Source organism: Mauremys reevesii, linkage group 19 (assembly GCF_016161935.1).
Source record: "Mauremys reevesii isolate NIE-2019 linkage group 19, ASM1616193v1, whole genome shotgun sequence".
NCBI lineage: Eukaryota > Metazoa > Chordata > Testudines > Geoemydidae > Mauremys > Mauremys reevesii.
The window spans coordinates 14,278,341-14,297,221 of record NC_052641.1 but is presented as its reverse complement, the minus strand read 5'-3'; the positions used below and the strand labels follow the sequence as shown (position 1 = coordinate 14,297,221).

At 50.7% G+C, this 18,881-nt stretch overlaps 1 long non-coding RNA gene across 1 annotated transcript in view; it reads right to left on the bottom strand.

The window, feature by feature from the left end:
- LOC120386694 overlaps positions 1 to 18,881 on the bottom strand; it is a 98,276-nt gene that overhangs the window by 56,144 nt on the left and 23,251 nt on the right. The window lies entirely within an intron of this gene.

Sequence of the window (18,881 nt, the reverse complement as noted above, 5' to 3'; positions counted from 1 at the left end):
TCTCAGAATGCTTTGCACACACAACTCAATCCATCCATTACTGCAGCTGTACTGTAGTTTGGATGGAAGGGTAAAAGTATTAATCATCTTCATCACGTAAGTCTTCCTAATCATTCTTGTTAATGGTTCATTTGTCTTATTCCAAATGCTTTTATCCAGGAAGATAAACTAATATAGTTAGCTTAAGTGCTGAGTATTTCGGGTTATAACCAGCCCCACTGCTGCACTGGAAACACAAGACCTGTGAAACTCCAGGGATCTGATTCCCTGCAATTCATTCAGAGGCATTTGCCCCAATTTTTCATTCAAGGAGAAATGTAGCCTCGGGGATACACCCAGCCTATGCACCCTTTAAGTCCCGCTAGAGCAGTCCCCTTGCTGGTTCTCTGCCCAGAGGTGAATTACACCTTCTTGGAGCTGGATGATCAGCTCTACCCTGTTCGCTCTCCTTTTGCATTCGCTGTCCGTGAACAACCGGTGGAAAGCAGATTTCAAAGTCATGAGCACACAGGGTCATGAGAAGCATGAATTACCCAGCATCGTTTTAGAGTTCGGGGGTCAAAGTAACAAGCCATGCTTTAAAAACCAAAAGCGAAAGTGAAATGCAAACCTATTCCAGGTACAGACGGTAACGTTAGAAGTTTTCTTCTGCTTTCACCAACGGGACTGAAGCAGGAAAACAGAGTGCGTGCAAAAATGTGCGCACAAAAGTGTGCATGCAAATGCTTGCACATTCGATCCCAGCTGCACATGCAAGCCAGAGAACGGTGCACTTAAAATAAAGAGCAAGGCCATTTGCCTGTGCAGTTAGTTATGTTGCTTACGCTGCCCTAGAAAGTGCAATTGTGCATGGAGTTGTGAGCCTGCATTTGTACTTTTTTGCCTTCAGATCGCTCCTTCTCTTTAAAAGAACCGGCCCTTGTGTCTTCAGTACCACTTGCATCTAAAATGACCTCACTCAGCAGGGACAGTCCCGATTTTGGGGTCTTTTTCTTATATAGGTTCCTATTACCCGTCACCCCCATCCCGATTTTTCACATTTGCTGTCTGGTCACCCTACTCAGCAGCAGGGGATCTGCCTGCTGGAAACTTAATGCTAATTCTAACTGAGAACTATTTTCAAATAGGGCTCATGGCTGCAATACACGGAGAGCAAATTCTCAGCACATCAGCTTTTAGGAGGAGGCAAAGCACAAACAGGCGAGCCCTTAAGTGAGAGGATTGGGTTTTAGAACCGAGCTCCTTCCCACAGGAGAGCCCCTTCTTGAGAGGTGCTTAGCCAGCCAGCATCACAAGGGGGGGGGTAGTGACTTGATCCCGACCATTTGGAAAATGGTCATGGCAGAGAAGCAGCCGCCCCCTCCTCAAAGTGACTCCCCAGCCTCTGCTCGTTGGGGATCCTCCTGAAGCTGTCCAGGGAAGACACCTTTCCCATCTGCCCTCTAAGGCTGTTTCTTGGCCTCTACTCCCCTTCTCCCCCCTCACACACAGGTAAGCTTAGACAAAGCTCCCAACTGTTGGCAAATCTAGTGATAGGAGTTGAAGTCTTGGTGTAACCTTGTTTCTCTGCCTCTCCTCTGTCAAAGGCTCCTGCTGTAGGCGGTGGAGAACTAACTACACGGGCACACAGGCTATGTGCGGAGGGAAGAGGAGGGTCTAGTTAACCAGCTTGTCTCCTGAGGGGTTCTGTTTCGACAGCACAAATGAGTAAAGTTCCCAAAGGGACGGGGAGAATCTCTTCCCAAAGCTACATATGCCCTTCAAAGTACAGAGCGCAGACAGAGCCGTCATCATGACCGGCCTGGCGTAAGAGGCAGCATGGTCTAGTGGGTAGAGCATAGGGCAGGGAGGCTTGGATCGGACTCATCCCTAACAAGAGCTGCTACAAACCTTACATCTCAGGCAGGCCCTAGCCTCATCTGCCAATGCAAAGGGTCTTCCCAAGTCAAGCAGCGCCAGTTAAATGTTGGTACAGCCTTTCAAGCAGACCAAATGCCCCGTGGTATTAGCCACTCAGCAAAGTTCCCCTCTGTGGCATGAATCCACAGGAGTTCTGGGCTCACCGTGTAGCAGCGCAGCCTGCCTGCGAAGCAAACGCCCAATGCAGGCAGCAGCGTCCTGTGCCACGTGGGACAGGCCAATTACTTACCTGACAGGAACAGCGTTTGAGATGCTGTAGTCCATGTGGCTCCCACAGCAGGTGCAATGCGTCCCATTCGGGAGAGACTGGAGTTTAATGCCCCAGTCCAGCAGGGCTGTGCATGTGTCCTGTACCTCCTCATGCTTCCATGTGAGGATCCGGGGTCGGGCAGCTGCCACCATCTTAGTTCTCTTGCAATTCATAGCCAGAGATCCCAGAGACTCCTAGGACCAGAGACAGAGGGCGAGTCGTGGGCTCCATATGGATAGCATCCTTGAAGACTCAGTTACTGCAGGGTAAATAACCATTGTCTCCTCCCTTGGCATATGTATCAGTGCGGCTCTCACTGTAGGTGAGAGCAACCAGTGCCCTCCCTGGATGGTGGGACTGAGGCGTTTCAGCTGCATCAGTTGGACAGCGATTGCCTCACTGCTCTCCCGAACTCACCATCATGTCAAAGGGATAAGGTTTAACACAAGTCAGTGGGTTGCTCCACACTGCAGCCTTTCAGGTCTCAGACTGGAACGTTCCTGAAGCAGGCAGAAGATGCTGCCTGTGCCCTGATGGAATAAGCCTGGATGCTTGGAGAGCCTTGCCAGCCATCTAATAGCAGTTAGAAATACACTGAGCACCACTTTGTTTCAGGAGTTTGGCCTCGCGATTGGCTGGATACGGCCAAAGAAGCAAGGTGACGGACAGAAAGGCCCAGTCCTATTAAGCATGCAGCTTTTTTCCTCCCGGCATCAAGTGCAGCTTCGGGAAAAAAGACTGGCCTTACTGAATTCTGGGTTGCGGAAGCCCGCCCACCTCTAAAAGCTCCTCCCGCAGCCTTGTGGGAGGAGCCACTGGACCCAGGATCCAAATGAATACAGGGGACAACTAAAGAACAACAGGGGCACGAGTGGAGGTCAAAGGTTCAAAAACAGGGATCCAGAGAGGGACACCGAGCAGAGAACCCCGGACAGCGTCCGCTGCGCCTCAAAAGATGTCTAGGGAGCCAGCGGACGCCGCCCGGAGGAGCTCTGCCTGGGTACGTGAGACAAGGGGGGAAAGGAAGAAGACTGGCAAAGTGACTGATGGAATTCCACCTGAACCAGAGACCATCTTAGAGAGAAACATGGAGCGTGGTCTCAACACCGCCTTTTAGACCCTGCGGAAGGGTATGCAAGGTGGTCCAACAGTGAGGGATTGGAGCTCACTGACTCTTCATGCTAAGGTGATGGCAAAGTAGCGTACTGAGCATGCAGTGGTTCAGAGGGAGGCTACACTTTTGGAGGAGAACATGAAGGAGGCCCTTGAGGAGTTCCGATACCATCCGACATGAGAAAATCGGTACAGATGTCGTCTGAGTACAATACGCCAACATTGCTTCATGGTGAACCTTGGAACAATGGTGAACCATGTGTCAGGAGCAGCATATAATCAAGGATCTTCCATACCGAGGCCTCTCAGGGTCTTGTTTTATACTGCTTACATAGGAAATCTCTTCCGTTCCGAGAAATGGGTCTTACCAGCATAATTGGCAGAGGTGGCTTCCAACAGTGCCCTCAAGTTTGTTGACTTGTTGTAGGAGTGAGGTTGAATGCAGCTGGCTTGCCTGCTAGCAGGATTCTGGAGCTCATCTCTTCAGGGTCTGGATGAAAACTTCACAATCACGCCAGCAGACTGAGCTTCAGCCTCACATCTCAACACATGCATCCTTGTGGAGAACGAGGGGCATATCCAGTATCTGCTTGATGTATTGGGATTTTCTAAAAACCAAGAGACCTGCTGTGTCCATCTTTCAGGGGAATTAGCCTACTGCAGGATGGACATGGCTTGAAGCCCACAGGTTTTGAGTCTGTCATGTGAAGTAGCTGTACAGGGGGGAAGGAGGGGCCTAGCCATCCATACTCAACCCAAACAGGTCGATAGAGATCATTGCAGTCATATACCAAAGAATCAGAAGAGTCCTGAGGTTTTCTAGGAGAATTAAAAACTAAGAACAGCTAAAAACTAGCATGTCCAACACTCCCCCAGGTTCAGCTTGCTGCCAGGGGCAGTAAGAGGGAACTGAGGGAAAGTAGCACCACCCCACCCTTAGGCCCTCATATGGGAGCACAAGGAGACACTGGATGCATGTGCGGTCCCAACAGACACTTATTCAAACACTCTGGACATCAGGCCTATGTGCCCCTACAGTGGAATCCGTACTGCCATAGGTGAAGACCCTGTACCATAGGACTACCTAGGATGCACGCTGCAACAGCTAGGAACCACAGGTGTGCAGATTTGTATCCTCCCAGCTTCATGGTCAGATTCCAACCTGGACTCTGCAGTCTCCAATCCAGACAATTCCAAACTCTTGGGGAGTGTCTTCAAATCCACAGTCCATAGTCTAGGCCCATCTCTGCTAAAGACCATTGGGGGCTGACTATGGTCCTTTCCTTTCACCTCTCACCTAGAGCTGTGCTAACGCTCCCAATGAGAGTGCAACACAGGGAACAAACCCAACACTCAAGACCAGGCCCATGTAGCAATGCCAAGGCAGTCACAGAACTCTCTAGCCTTGGTCAATTACCAAAAAACCACAACCCAAGAGATTTCAAGATAGTTCCGTTTGAGGACTCAAAGCACACCTAGGGGTATGTCTACACTGCAAGCAGGTGTGACTGCTGCTTGCGTACACATGATCACGCTAGCTCAGCTACTGGGGCAATGAAGACATGGTGGCAAGAGCGTCGGCATGGGAATTACCCAGGGTTCCAGGCAGGTTCACCGCACCCAGGCCCCCGCCTGTGCTGCCGCGGCTTCTCTGCTCTGGTACCAAAGCTTGCTTGTGTATGTCTACACAAGTTGCAGTCACACCCTGTGATCACAGTGTAAGTGTATCCTTAAAGTACCAAGCCAGGCAAAGGGGAACTGAAAAGTGTTCCCGTGATACCCAGACGGAAAGAAACTGGAGTTTCACACACACCTCTTTGTCTGGCCCTTGGAGCATTCTTCTGTGGTCATTCTCCTTTGAGGGAGTAGTGAGGTTTTATGGTTTAAGGGGGCCTGATCCTGCAGGCCTTAGTCAGACGCCACAGTGCAATCGACAAGGGCCAGATTCTGATCTCTTCCCGCACATTTCAAAGCACCTTCCTGCACAAGAGAGCCATTAACTGCAGATGAGTTTCCTGTGGAGCAAGGCTCTACCCAGGTGAGGAGGGATGTCAGAATCCAGCTGAAGGAGATTTGCCCGAGGACAGACTGCCGGATCAGAAGCAAGAAGGGCTCAAGGATCAATTCATATTTGGCTCTGGAGCCAGGAGCCTTCCACCCCATACTTCACAACTTGGGACACCCCCAGCCTTTCGGTGCGTTAGAGACTGGGCCAGCTGCAAAACACAGATGCAGATTCCAACTCTGATTACTCAACTTTCGGGGGAGAGCAGAGCCAAAACCCTGGATCCAAACATTAGAGATATGGGATGGCTGCCAAAAATCCAGATCTGGGTTCCCACCTCCTTTGACTCCCCTCCATTGCAAAGTTGGGGGTCTGTGGGTTTTGTGCAGGGCCCCATCACCACCAAGAGCAGCTTCAGTTCTTTAGAAAGTTTGCTACTAGCCACCCTCCTTCCAAATTTTAATCCCGACTCCACAAGCCCTTTTCCTCTTCCCCTTAAGAGGGAGGGATCATTCAGAAACCTTGCTGTGGCTGGAGAAGCAGAGGGTTCTCACCTGCCCATGTGCTCATGAGTCAGAGCCATTCTTCCAGGCAGAGACAAGAGGCACCCCCCCCCCTTTCTACTTCTGCCTTTTTACATGCTGCTGCCAGCAGTTTAAAGGGGATTTTTTTTTTTTTTTGGTCTTCAGTCCTCCCAGTGGGTGGGGAAAATCCCTGGTGTCAAACTTCAAAAGGAAATCCTGAGTTCACATTGCATTTCATGTTGAACTCTGCAGCTTAACCACAGGACTTCAGAGCGCGCCCACGCCCAAAACTCCGCTGCGTCTTAGAACAGCACCAGGCACTGTCTGAACTGAAAGGGAGAGACAGCCGGGTGCCGCGCGCTGCGCACAGTGCTAGAGGAAAGGAAATGTTCTCAGCACCCTGCTGAGTCACACTGGAAGAAGCGGAGAAGGAGAGACAGGCCATGCTGCGTGAATGGGGAAAGAAGCAGGGAGAGGACAAACTCACTGGAGTCCCAGCTGCGGCGGGAGCATTTCTAAAGTGAAACAAAGCAGAGGGGCTGAGTCACAGTTTGGCCACAGATCCGGAATCCAAAACTCTTCAGTGCCAGGTGTTTTGTTCAGCCCATTCCGGACACTGGGAGCAGCTGCAAAGTTTGACTCTGATCCGAGCATGGGTGAGGGTTGGACCCAGTGCTAACACATTGACAGGGCTCACCTTCACCCTCTGCTCTGCTCTTCATGGGGAGGGTCCCTAATGACGCCCCCACAGGCCTGGGGCTAGTCTCCTCTTCGTGGAGTAACAGATCCACATCGGGAATGTCCACTCCCCAAATTGGGGTGACTCACTGCAAGTCTTCCAGCATCCACCTCCCCATGGAGACAAGGCACCCACTTGCCTTGTGTCCTGTCCTTAAGCCTGAGGTCTTTAGCCACAGCCGGGCCTTGGATGCAAAGTCTGAGAACCCGAGACCAACTCTGGCCAGAGAGAATAAGGGGACAGTCCCCATGCCAGAACACACCCCATCATCCCCCAGAAGGCAGCTCTCCAAGGGCACCAATAAGCAGGGGGTGGTCTCAGGAGCACTCATTCATCCGCTCAATGTGTCTGAGGATGTGACATAGCGAGGGCCCTACCAAATTCACGGCTGTGAAAAACACACCATGGACTGTGAAATCTGGTTATTGGAGGGGTGGGTTGCAGTACTGCCACCCTTACTTCTGCGCTGCCTTCAGAGCGGTGGCGGCTGGGCAGGTGCCCAGCTCTGAAGGCAGCGCCGCCACCAGCAGCAGTACAGAAGTAAGGGTGAAAATATTGTGACTCCCCTACAATAACCTTGTGGACACCCCCTCCCCCCCCACACCCCCTTTTGGGTCAGGACCCCCAGTTATTTAAATCTGAAATTTCATGGTGGTATATCTGAACTATGAAATTTAAGATGATTAAAATCCTATAACCGTGAAATTTACCAAAATGGACTGTGAATTTGGTAGGCCCCTGGCCATAGCCTAGAATGGGTAACAAAGGAGGCAGAGAGCATGAAACTGGGAACACAGCTGGTCCAGACTCCTGTGTGGGAGCGTTCAGCAACCTGCAGGTTATTTCTATTGTGGTAGCACCAGAGACCTTAACTAAGATCAAGGCCCCTCGGTGCTAAGCACTGTACATACACAACAGCAGCAAGACAAAGGAGGGGAAGTTACATGATTTGAAGGTCCCAGGCAGAGTGGGGACTAGAATCTAGGTCCCTGGACTCCGTGCAGTGCCCTACCCACTGGACCATGCTGCCTTTCTATGGTGTGAGGCTCAGCTGTCACCCCCAGAAACGTGGTGCTGGAAAATGAGTGGCGTCCACATGGAGTCCTCGGCAAAGCACAGGGAGTGGGGCAGCACAGGTTTTAGCACTAGACCAGCCAAAGCAAGGGACATTCTGCAAGGAACAATCCTGGCCTAGCCCACAGGCGGGATGGGTTAGAGGCCCCTCAGGTTCCTTCCAGCTCCAATTTCCAGGATGCAATGCAAACCCCAATGTGATCAAGCCTAGAATCCAGCCACGGCAAGTTTCCTCTATGGCACTTGTGATCTCCAGGGCACACTGGTGACTCCATCCCAACCACAGGAAAATCCTATATCCACTGCAGCATCCAAGTAGCCATGTGGGGCAAAGAAGAGACCCCAGGGGTCCGGGGCAGAGCAGGGAGAGGGAATCCTCTCGCCAGTGAAACTACCGCAGGGTCACCGTGCTCCCCTTCTCCAAGGAACGGCTACAAGATTCAGTGATGGAGCCACCAGCTCCACCACAAAACCCTCCCACACCTGGTGCGGGGAGCAGGGGCTGGAAGACTTCCCGGGGCCGAGTTCTATGGCCACAAATCCTGGCCTCCCTCCACCTGCACATCAGATGGCCTCTGTTCCATTACACGTGGCCCCTGCCAGCACAGAGCGAAACAGAACTGGACCCATTCATTACAGGCCTGTTTTTCCTGGCAATTTGCCTCCTTGGCAGACAACTGTCACTCAGTGACTTCTCCTGATGCAGCTCCCAAATCAAGCCAACAGGATCTCATCCAGCAACACAGCCCTGCCCTCTGCCATCCCTCACCAATGCCACATGTCACCAAGCCTTAACCCAAAGTGTTGCAGGGAACAGTGGTTCAATTCTTGTAGTGTCTCTGTTTCATACCCCCCACCCCCACCCCTAGGAACATCATTCCCCTGAAACCGCCCACCGGCTTCCATCACACTTGGCAGCACTGCCAGTCTGAGCTCCTCACAGCAGTTCCAGATCTGCAAGAGCCAGCAGAGCCCATGTACCAAGATGCCTTTAGTCCGAGTTCCATCCCTTCCTCACGTTCCTGGTCTATCCAAGCATCCAGCTTGGATCTTCCTCCAATCAACCCAAAGCAGCAGCAGCCTGTGCTGGGTGCACTCAGGAACGCGCGCCGTGGTGCACCGATTGCTGTCTCCTCCACATCTGGATTTGTAGCACAGGGACGTTGAACACCTGAAGGTGCTCTGACTAGACCCAACAAGGTATAGATAGGCTAAAAGCAACCCTCGGGTGGTATACCCAGAAACCCCTGAATGGGTATCCAGCAAGCATCCCCCACCTGGAATATCCAGCAATCTAAGATGTGAGATGCTAAGCAACCTGCAGTCAACGGTTGCCCTTCAGTCCACATACATTGCTTTGCCTGTTCACACACTTTTCTTCCATGGGGTAAACAAAGCAGGAGTGTACAGGAGACAAACCCAGTGGCATGGCCAACTGAGCAACCCTAGGGCACATCTGTTTGCCCCAAGTCAGAGTAACGTAGGGAAACCACAGGAGAGGGGGAAAAAGCATCCAGCTCCCATGAGCTGGAGAGGAGATGCTGCTGGGACTTCGAGTCCCCCATGCTGGGGGACCAGATCCAAGGGTGGTGTAAATCAGAACTCAACTGACTTCAGAGCTAGGCAGATTTCCGCCAGCGGAGGATCTGGGTTGTGTACTCCCCCCTCCCCTACCATGTGTACAACTATATAGTCAAATCACATGCACAAGAAAAATTGGGTGGGCAGGAGGGGTTGTAACTGTATCCACCGGAGTGAAGAGATTGTGGAATCGTGTTCTGTGCCAGAGGTTAGAGGGGCTGTACTGCCTGAGGCAGGCTGTGCTATCTCAGAAGAGCCCCCACCATCAGTGGAGGAAGGTACGTCAGACATCTCCAGCCCATCCCCCAGCAAGCCCATCACCCCATCCCAGTGACTGGAGTCTTGTCCCAAGAGGTTTTCCAAAGCTCAGTGGCTGGGATCACGCATGTCAATGCCGTGGCTCAAAGCAGCAGCGAAAGCAGCACTGACTATTGTGGTTAACGGATGCACTGAGGCTGTGATGTGGTTTAAATCCAGAACACGAAACCAGAGAAATCTTTCTATGAATTCAGACAAGCTGAATGAACCATCCTATGTTCCCCGTTTCAGTCAGGCCCTGGCTCCTTGCAGTCAGCTCTCCCACTTTGCCCGGCAGCATCCCACCCAGATTTCAGTCCTAGTTCTCCACTTAAGATAACAATGCCTTTGGAGCTGCCTCCAGCAAACCTAGGGCCCATTCCAGTGAGCTGTTCTGCAAGCTCAGTTTGCACTGGTGTACCTTGGTCCCTCCTATTCTCTTCCTGTTGCACATAGACCAAAGTATGACTGCCCAAAGGAGACTAGTTTTGCTGGTTGGGTTGTGTGTGCAGATGCTAGTAGCTGATATATGGGGGGGTAGGGGGCAGGCTAAATGATATAAGGGGTTGTCTCTTCTGGCCTTGCACTCAAACAGGAGTTGAGTGATCAGCACCTCTCAGGATCAAACCCAATTCCCATAATCCCTTGATCAGATCAACAGAGCAAGTCAGATAGTTAAACCAGCTTAAAACAGAGCAGGGCCAGAGATGGAAGGGAGAGAGCAAGAGCGACTATGAAGATCAACAAGGAGAGGAAAGAAGGGGAAGCCAAGTATTGACAGTGTTACAAGGGATCCAGGGTTATCTGCCCAGGATCAGTTTTACTAAATTGAAGAAGCCCAGGGGTACGCAACCTACGGCACGTGTGCCGAAGGTGGCACGTGAGCTAATTTTCAGTGGCACTCACGCTGCCCGGGTCCTGGCGGCTCTGCATTTTAATTTAATTTTAAATGAAGCTTCTTAAACATTTTAAAAACCTTATTTACTTTACATACACCAATAGTTTAGTTATATATTATAGACTTATAGAAAGAGACCTTCTAAAAACATTAAAATGTATTACTGGCACGTGAAACCTTAAATCAGAGTGAATAAATGAAGACTCGGCACACCACTTCTGAAAGGTTGCCGACCCCTGAAGTAGCCAATATTTGAAGTGAATCGTGGCTCCACGACCCTGTGTTATCCACACAGGACATTGCAGGGAACAGACACAAGTTATACTTCATTGCAACTAAGGTTCTAGCCTTCACCTGCTTCCAAGGAGTGAGACTTGAAAGCCTCTCTCTGCTTAGTAAGAGTTAAAAAGACTACATTACGGAAATCCAGTCGGGAACCGTCTGATCCTGCAGTGCCCGACTCTTGACAGCAGTTCGGACACTGCACTGAGAGTCATCAGCAAAAGACATTTCAGCGTTGAGGCACCTGGACTAACCCTTCTATCGAAAAAAATCACACTCTTAACAGGGTGTTGTACCCAAAACAGAGCAGGATCATCTCACCTCAAACCAATCTAGGAGCCCGACCCAGCAAAGCACGTGTCATTTTAGGCAAAGATTCTCATTGAAGTCAATGGGACCAGTCACATGCCTGAAGCGAAGCACATGGTTACATGTCTTGCTGGATCATTACCTACATTCTATTACTACTCCCATCCCCATGGTGTCCCAGCACCTGAAAGTGTGAAAAAAAAAATTTCAGCACAACTCCACACCACTCTACTTGGAAGAGATGGGGAGAAACCAATGAATCAAACCTCCACATGGTGCGTGGTCAGACCTTGTTCACCAAAGCTGTGCCCTGCTGCATGTCCAAGGATGAAACAGCAAAGCCTGGTGTCGATGAACAGCCTAAGTAACCAGGCTGTGTTACAATGGGCATGAGGAATATCCTTCCCTCACATGGCCCACTACTAGGGGCTCCAGCAGTTTGTGTTTCCTGTCCTACCCTGGCACAACAGAACTGCATTGGTCACACTGCAGGCAGGCTGGGATGGCTCTTAACCGCTGTGGAGGGCAGGGCCTGGGAGTCAGGATTTGCCAGTCGGCATCTCTCCTGATTAACGAGCCAACAAGGATCATGTGACTGGATGTTAAAAATACAAGCTAAGCGCTGTAGTGGCAACAGCTGTCAAAGCACCCCTCGTTTCCTGGAGCACTGGGTTTCCATTGCGAATGCTTCCCCGGGAATCCTCTTTACCACAGGCCAGAATCTTTTTTTCTGTGCAGCCAGATCCACGTCCAGTGTCACGCAATGTAGGGCCAGGTCTTCTGCTGCTGCGAATCAGCTGAACTCCCAGCACAGATCTGCTGGTGTCAGCGAACACCCCAACTGAGGGGCTGGCCCATCGCTTGTAAACAGTATGCTTACATCCTCATGCTAAGGGGGGGGAGGGATTTACCCCAATTTTATCTATATCAGGCAGCTCCCCAAACCAAAAGGAGCTCAACAGTTGTCCAGGAAAAGGCTAAAGCCAAGCATGCCTGGATCACGGATGTGTCAGGTGGGAAGCAGGGGTTGCTCCAGGCACCAGCACGCCAAGCGCATGCCTGGGGTGGCAAGCCACAGGGGGTGCTCTGCTGGTTGCCGCGAGGACGGCAGGCAGGTTGCCTTTGGCGGCATGCCTGCGGAGGGTCCGCTGGTCCCACGGCTTTGGCGGACCTCCCGCAGGCGTGCTGCCGAATCCGCGGGACCGGGGACCTCCCGCAGGCAAGCCGCCGAAGGCAGCCTGCCTGCCGTGCTTGGGGCGGCAAAATACCTAGAGCCGCCCCTGGTGGGAAGCCACCGCCGTGCATCTTTGCTCATAACAGGAAGCTATTTTCAGTGTTTGTCCCGATATGGACAAATAATGGCAGGTCAGCTGGGTAAGTTGACCTCAAGGAATTTAAGCCCAGTCCATCTTTCTGCTCATACCCAGGTTGCTCTCCCTTCATGGAAGTCCCATCATGTTCTAGGAGACCCTGGTGAGGTTATGTTCAGGGGCTCTCAAGCACTACATCCCTTCTGCTTGACTTTCCCTCTTCTCCCCTAGTCCTGTCTGCCTAGAACTAGAGCAACTACAGGTAGAATGCCAGTGGGTGAGCCCACAAAGCAACTAGCCAACCTGTCTTTGGGAAATGTCTTTCAAATCCAGAGCTCAGCCCCCAGGCCTCTACCACGAGCGCCGATTTCCACCCCAGATCTAGATTTTAATCAGCATTAGGGACACCCCAAGTTGTGATCCCAGATCCTAACCGTCCCCAATCTTCTAGAAAGTTCAGCTTCAGATTAACACATCACAACTCCGAGCGTATGTACACTACAAAATTATGTCAACCTAAATTACATCAGCATACAGCCACCGCAGGAACTAAATCGCTTTTGTAGGTCCACACCACATTCCTCGTGTCGGTGGTATGCATCCAGGCGTGCTTGTACCAACTGTACTGTCAGTGTGGGGCATTGTAGGACAGCTTCCGAAAGCCAGTAACGGTCGATGTAAGCAACACAGTGTGTACCCTGACAGTGCGTCGACTTAACTACGTTGACACTGACTCTCCGCCTCTCGTGGAGGTGGAGTTATGTCGCAGGGCAGATGCATCGGTGGGAGCAAAATTTTAGTGTAGACACTGGCAGAGTTAGGTTGGCATAAACTCTGCAGTGTAGAGCAGGCCTTAGTTACAGTCAGTAATTACACAGGAACATGCGGATGACTACACATTATGCCCCATGTATAGTCAAGGTCTTGGCTGGAGATCATTACTACATTGAGAAATAATCCAAGTGCCAAAACGGGCCCTTAAAAGAACCTATTAACACTTGGAAATGTAGGAATTGCCAGATTGGATCGTACTGGGTCTGTGTAATCCAGCCTCTGACAGTGGCCTGTGCCCACTCCTTCAGAGAGCACAACCCTGCAGTAGGCAGGGATGGGAATAACATGCCCCTGAGAAATTATTCCTCCAGAGCCCTACCTCCTCAAGGTGCCATTGGACCGTGCTGAGGTGGGGACATAGGCAAAGTCAGTAGCAAAGGAGAGGGGGGGGGGAGAAAAAAACAAACAACCAAGATATGAAACACTTGTGGTTTGGAAGAAGACACCACAAGGTTCCATTCACACGTCCTCCTACTTCTTCTGCTGGAAGTTGTCAGAGCACAGACATTTTTAGCAGCAGCAGCTGGTCTTCTGGAGCTCAGCTCGAGAAGAACTGAGACAACCCCGCAGCCTTGAGAGAGCATTTCAACAGATGGGAAAGGGCCACGAGATGTCAGGATTGGGCTTTGTTCTTTGGAAACCCTCCCCACAGAATCAGGGTGGGAGCAGAAGAGTCTCCAAGGAAAAATGGGTGGAATTTCCCAACCAACTAGAGATTAAGCAGTTCTGCAACTATCAATAAAGCCTTCAGGAGGGATGCAAGGGGCAGCTGGATGTGCTAGAAGAACAATCAGTCCCTGGTGCTAGCGAGATCTAGCTAAGAATCCTTTAGGGTAGATCCCAAACTTAATCCAGTAGCAGCTGGACCTAACTGGTCCTTTAGGACATATTCAGAGACAGTAAATCTACTGGCAGGGTGGAATGCCACCAACTGCAATATACCAGGGCTTCCCTGAAATGGAAAGAGCATATGTAGAATTGAGAGAAGACAACTGCAGCAAAATATACAAGAGGCTCTGAGCACTATATAAAACCATGGGGTTGTGCAGTTCATCTGGCCAGTCCCCCACATGCAATGCAATACTATCCCTTACAATTTTCCAGTGCTTTGTCTAGACTAGTTTTAAATCTCCAGGGTGAAGTTTTCCACCACTTCCTTTGGGAGACAATCCACAACCCAACAGACTCCACTACGAGAAAGTCCACCCCATCTAATCTACATTTGCCTTTTTTTATTTTTCTACTGTACGATCACTCTGTTATACCTCCATGCATCATGCTAAATTCTCCTCCCTCTGTGGTGTTTACACCGTTTGTAGGCTGAAGTCTCCCTGTTCTTGCTGCTTAGCCTATCTACACATATCTAGTTCTGTTAATCTTCCCTAACAAGTCCATCTCTCTAGCCAGTTATTTCCGTTTCTCTTCTTTGAGCTCCTCCCAATTCGCCTGCATCTTTCTGGTAATTAAATACTTGCAACCTGGGCTGTTGCACCACAGCCATTTAGAACCCAATTCAAGTAACAGGACTCCCACGTTCCTCTAAAGCAGTGGTCTCAACCAGGGGTACACAGAGGTACACCAACTGCTCTAGATATCTGCCTAGTTTTACGACAGGCTAGAGGGAAAGCACTAGCGAAGTCAGTACAAAGTAAAATTTCATACAGTGACTTGTTTATACTGCTCTACGCACTGAAACACAAGTACAATATTTATATTCCAAGTGGTTTATTTTATAATGCTATGGTAAAAATGAGAAAGTCAGCAATGTTTCAGTAATAGGCTGCTGTGACACTTTTGTATTTTTATGTCTGATTTTGTAAGCAAGTGGTTTTTAAGTGAAGGGAAACTTGGCGGGAGTACACAAGACAAATCATACTCCTAAAAGGGGTACAGTGGTGCGAAAAGGTTGAGAGCCACTTCTCCAAAGCATCTGGTACTGGACAATCTTAAAGACCAGATACGTAATTACACAGAGCACTGACGTGAACTAGTATAGCAATTCCTATGCTCACTTCAAAGTACTATATGAAGTCCAATACCATGGTGGCCTTTGATGGCCTACCTACCCCTTGCAACACATCCTATGTGCTGTCCACTGCCACCCTTGGTAAGTTTGCTTTGTAGCTTTTCCCCTCTTTCACTGAATATCTGCTGAGTTTATCCTTCTCCAGCTTTCCAATGTCATTTTATCCCTTCCAAAGAGCAGGGAAAACAGTCATCAGCTCCCAGGTTAGCATCAGCAGCAACTTTCATAAATCCATTTCATTATAACGAACGCACCAAAACCCACACATTGTTTTTGAAGTGACTTAATTAGGATTTAGAAAGACAAAAGCAGGAAGTTGCTGTCCTGATGCCGATGATACGGGTTAAGACACAGGAAATGCACCTGGGCGTTTGAATGCAGATTTTCAGAGTTGTTGTTGGGATGTTACATTTTTTATAAACGGTTCGTTGAATATAGTGTGAAATGAAGCAAAGAAAATGTAACGAAGGTGCTCGCTGTTCCTAGATACCTTACAAAAGGCTGCAGTTAGCATGTGCTCCTGGCTGCTGTGTTCTGAGCCCAGTGCCCCACTTTCCGCACTGGCTCCCTGTTGAACACAGGGTCAAACGTAAGCTTTGTCCTCGTCTTCAACACTTCCCATCTGATTGGCCCAGGTTACCTGAGGAACAGCCTGAGCCTGCACAATCAGACCCTCCTGCGCAGCTATTGTCTGCCAGGACAATGGAACCAACTCACGGCAAGAGGAGAGTTCATGCAGGCAGGAGACCTGCCTCTTGGAGACCAGCCCACCATGCTGGAGCTCACACCTAGCCGAGATCAGAGCAAGTGCGAGTCTCAGCACCTTCACAGCCAAGTGCCAGCCCGTTCTAGAGACCGCTGCAGAGCAACCTGGTGATAGACGCTCCCCAAGCTTACAAAGGCCTGGTTCCTGCAAGCTTGACAAGATGACAATCACCACGAAGCGCACTGGCGTAAACCCCGAAGCAGAACAGAGGGGCTGACTTTTGAAGGCACAGAGCACAGTGCCAGCCGTCCGCCCCTAACGAGCCCCATTCTCCTCTCATTCACAGCAGCCCACCTCAGGAATGCCTCCACTAAAGTCCAATATCAAACCAGGGCCAATGAGCAGAGAATCAGGCCCACATGGTGTCAACACCAGATGCAGAACAGCACCTGACTGTCGAGATGCCACGGGGGGCAGGATCTACCGAGCAGAGCACAGGCATTGGAGCCAGGAATCGGCATCACTCTGACCGAGAACAAGTCACTAACACACCCCACTGCAGTCCCCACCCCACCCCCAGCTGGCTGTAAGGCAGTAAAAGCTTCCCTCCTTCACAAGAGTACAGCGACTATTGGGTGACATCGAACAGCCTTTTGAAGATGAACAATGCTAGGGGAGATTTAAGCATCTTAAGATGCACCATCATTTGCAGGGGGTGGTGTCTTAGGGAAGCCATAACAGCAGCCCTACAAAAATAAGGAGGCAGATCCTCGGCGGGTCTGAATTGGCCTCAGTGGAGCCATAGGGATTTACAGCGGAGGATCGGACATCAAATGGCGAACAGCTGGAAGGACCCGTTGGAAAGAGGAAAGGAGGCTGATGAAAAGTGATCGGAGGGCTCAACGCTGCAAGGTCCTGAGTGTCTGCAATTGCCACTGACTTCAGGGATCAGCCCGCAGGATCCAGCTCTATACACACACGTCTCAGGCTAGAATACTTTCCAGGGCAGAAGGAAACTAGCACTGCATTTCTCCACCAGCACAGTGTGAAGGGAACGGATGTGGCACCGCAACAGCTATCGAAGATCTCAGGCTCCCTGCGTCCCGTACTGCAACATTTGCTGAGAAAACAGAAGCCCCTCTGCTTCCCAGCCCCTCTGGCATTCCAGCATATTGTGAGAGAGACTGAACAGCCATGGCTCTGCTTCCCACCCTGGAGCACTACAGCAGCGTGTTTGAGATATGACAGGGTCCTCCCCGCTTCCAGATCCTGGGCACTCCAACAGCTGGAGAGAGAGAGCATGCAAAGCTCTGCCCTGCTTCCCCAGCCCCTGGTGCTGCAACATCTGGAGAGAGACCAGAATCCTCAGTTTCCCAGAATTCCAGGCACTGCAACCCTTGGAGAGAGGACGAGATAAAGGGCGTGACCCCCAGTGATTAATGCTCCGTTCATTGCCCCTTCGGTCTCCTGGCAAGCGCTAAGCTATACCACAAAGGCAAGGGTAGTCTTGTGCTAAGACCCCAGGACTGGGAGACACGAGATCTGGGTTCTCTTCCCAGGTCTGCCACAGACTCCCTGTGAAGCCTTGGGCAAGCCACTGCCCCTCTGTGCCTTCGTTTCCCCATCTGTGAAATGGAGGTAAAGACTTGTCTGCCCCCTTGACGAGCGCAAATTGTACTGACACTCGAAGGCTCTCTGTGCACAAGAAAGCAGGTGAGGGCTATGATGCAGTAACGCCTTCAGTTGCGCAGACCTGGCCATTCCATGCCCCAGACAGGAATCTTCCACATGGCACTGTGGGCCCACAAATTCCAGCACATCAGGGGTAAATTCACCAGACAGCTGGTTCCCACTTAGCCATGCCTGCCCCCATCCAAAGCCCCTGCAAAGTGAACACCTGCAGTTCTGGATGTTATTGCAGCATATCGCTTAGCCACCCTTCGAGCAGGGCCAGCCTTCACTGGTATCCTCCCTGATCGGTACTGCCTGTCCTTACTCCAAGAGTCATGTAGAGAGTGGAGGGTTTAGGGGTTTGTTTGGGGTTTTCAAACTAAGCACAAATGGTGGCTCTGCTCCCCAGTGCCGGAATCATGTAGTTTATCCACAAACAATGCAAGCTTCTCCCATGTTCCCTTAACCACAAGGCCGGCCACCCTTCCTCTAGGGAGTGCTGGGTGTTATGTGTCCACAACACAATAGGAGAGTGGGGTTCAGGCTGTGCTTGAGTGCACCTGGTGGTGTTCAAACAGAGCTAAGCGTGTTGGTGTTCTGATGCTGAGGGGTGGAGCAAGGGAGTTGAGACTGGCTTGGATGGGATGTCTTTAGCAGAGGACTTACTTGGTGTTTAAGATCTTATTGGCAGGATTTGCATTCGGGCAACTTTGTTTAATTTTCATTTGGGAGGAAACGTTTGTTCAGGAATTTTTGTAGCTTCCAGAATATAAAAGTTCCATTCAGATATTACAGTGTGGAAGGGGCGGGGGGGGGAAATCACAGGTACCACTCAAAGAAATCACGTAACAAGAAATGATTCATGAATACAACTTAACCTGCGAGGTTCTTCAACACACTCTTCTCCTTCACTCAGCCTTTAACTAGATTTCGACATTTAATTCTTTGGGGGTTTCAAACAGTGGTGCTGGAACAATTGGTACAGTGGGGGTGCTGAGAGCCATTCAACCCTGAATAGGATGGAAACCACGTCAAGGCACTGCCGCACTCCCAGTTCCAGCACCTATGTTTTCAAACCCACAGCAAACAGAAACAGGCTGGATTCTAATGGGAAGCAGAACATGGATGCGCAGGGAGTTTGTCAGGAGTGATCAGATCACAGGAGTCGGAGCAGAGTGCACCTCGGCAGGCCTCCTTCCCGAGTTTGCCGAGTGCAGCACAACTATCACATTGCATTAGACAGCCGCCCAGGCTGCTGGTGTGATCTGCTACCGAACATGCTGAGCGCACCGGGGAACAGAAAAAGAAGGCAAGAGAGAAGAGGGGTAATTGCAAGACAGAC